General features: G+C 31.2%; 1 protein-coding gene across 2 annotated transcripts in view; it reads right to left on the bottom strand.

Annotated features, from left to right (window-relative positions):
• The window catches only part of rbpms (RNA binding protein, mRNA processing factor), a 31,815-nt gene that overhangs the window by 446 nt on the left and 28,869 nt on the right, over nucleotides 1–2,500 (bottom strand). For both annotated transcript variants that reach the window (XM_083532608.1, XM_083532609.1), the window contains exon 9: nucleotides 1–2,500. This exon is cut by the window's left edge; it is cut by the window's right edge and continues 517 nt beyond it. The gene's annotated coding sequence lies outside the window, so the exon portion shown is untranslated.

Here is a 2,500-nt window from a genome sequence, read left to right as displayed (position 1 = left end):
TGTGCAAATGAGTTCGAGGGTGAGGTTTACGATGTGGTGAACGTTTTTAGTCAGAAAGGAAACTGGCAACATGGACATTTTGTGTCATTACTGTAGCAACAAGAAGTCAAAAAGACATTCATATTGTTGGTAATCATCACAAATTGGAATGTCAGCGCTTGTTAAAAGGTCGGGTTTACGACACTGTGCTGGCTTTCAAGTGTGTTTAAGTTGTAATGATATTTCCGACAAAACTTGAAAGCAGGATCTGGCATTAAGTTGCTCTGTGGTAAATGACACACAGACACACACACACACAAAAAGAGATATTTGTGTGGCAGCCTAAGAAACACATTACATGTCACTGTGGGTAAAGTCTGGAAACAAGCCAAAATAGATTTTTTACTCGCGGTAATGCACTTTGGCACATTAAAGAATGTATATTTTCCCAAAGGGAATTTTTTTAAGATCCTCAGCAAGCCTGAGACTACAATAAAACATCAAAACATTTCTTTTGTAAATGAAAAATTGCAAGAAAAATGCTTTGTACTTACTTGATTATCATAATAAGAACTTGTTTTCCATTTCAAAGTTATAAAAAATGTTTAAATATTGTTATACTTTATAATGTTACAATTTTACTTTTAGATCACATACATACAAAAGAGCACATTTTATTTTTAACTATAATCATGAGAACTATTAATAATAAAGAATATTTACAAGTTTTCCCAGACATGTGACATGGCACATAAAGATAAATATATTTACCCCATTTTATTCAGTTGACCCCCTAATTGTATGTTACTTTTGTCCTCGTAGTCTTACCGTACTTCAGTAGTTGTGATTCTTATTACTGTAATTCTTATTACTAAACATTCATTAGTATTGTCAACTGATGATTACACAGCAATGACGAATGCTGCAAACCTTTTAATTTCTTTAATAGGGAGTGTTTGTTTGAATTATTGTTGCAAAAAAAAAAAAAAAAAAAAAAAAAAAAAAAAAAAAACCTTTCATAATATTAAAAGAGGAAAATCATCATTATAGATCTAGAGACTGAACCTGAGGATCATACATCATCTGCACAGTGTATGTCTTTCAATATATTTAGGTTTAAGATAAATCTTTTAATATAGCTGTTGTATACTTGCCAATTCTGATTGACAGTCTTTATTGGCATCACAGGAAAATGTATTATTTGGTTCATTTAACTTCAAGAAATTGAAAATTTAAATCAACCTCCCTTTACATCTAAATCTAAATAGATGAGGTGTTTAAAAGGCGTTTCTATGGATGGTATAACAGATACTATGTGTATTGCAATGTAACCGGTCAGCACATGTACATATTTTGTAAGTCTTTGGTTTTGAAATATATGATATGTACTATTATTATCATTATTAGTATTATTATTGTTAAAGAGGAAGTCGTTTTATGAGAAATCTTCATTATGATTGTCTTTGGCAGCTGGAATGAAGCAGAAAAGTAAAACTTTTTGAAATCCGACACACACACACACACACACACACACACACACACACACACACACACACACACATAAACACACACATAAACACACACTTAAAACATTCACCTGATTATAAAAATACTTCTGTATTTGTCTTCAAAATGTCTAAAAATGTACAGCATCTTGGCTCTGATAACATCATGCTTCAACTTAATCGCAGTTTGCTAATTATAATCAGTGTAAATAGCAACAACAACGGTAATATAGGTTATAAAGATAATATTGATTAATACACAACCACAACATTTCAATGGAAGGAGTGACACATTGCCTGCATCCTGAACACACACACACACACACACACACACACACACACACACACACACACACACACACACACACACACACTACTTGTTTTTTGTGAAGTGACTTAAGTAATGTTTAACATTGAATGTTTAATGAATTGAGAAACATATGAAATGTATTATGGAAGGTTTAGCATTAAATTGCTTAGTGAATCAAAAGATTCTCATTGTTAAATGTGTAGTGTTAAATGAATTGACACATTTTGAGAGATTATTTTATATTACTGAAATATAAATCTAATTAATCCATATGTAAACCTTCAAATCTTTGTCTATTTACACACTTTCTGCACACAACATAATCATGTTTTAGCACTGTCTCTGTGTCTCGTATCTATAGACTTTATGGTTTTACAATGCAGTTGAGCCTGTCTTCACTGAAGCATTTAAAGTCGTATTAGGAACTTAAAGCACCTAATCAATAAACTCTGCTTTCTGTTTGTTTGTTCTTTAATATTTTTGGGTAATGGCTATAATAGAGATTGAACTCCTCCTAAAACCCTCAGATGGCAATTTAGGGTTGTGTTACCTTTTGAAATGATAAAATTAAGATTTTAGTATACAATACCTTAATCTTAATCTAAAAAAAAAAAAAAGTTATCTTTAGTTTTACTTGTTACTCTCATTAAGTGAAGAGAATTGTGGATTTTACTTCCTGGCACACAAACAATCCTTCTTTAAAACA

Source organism: Silurus aristotelis (assembly GCF_946808225.1).
Source record: "Silurus aristotelis genome assembly, chromosome: 27".
NCBI classification, from domain to species: Eukaryota; Metazoa; Chordata; class Actinopteri; order Siluriformes; family Siluridae; genus Silurus; species Silurus aristotelis.
The sequence above is the reverse complement of the archived record's forward strand: the minus strand, read 5'-3'. Positions and strand labels throughout refer to the sequence as shown.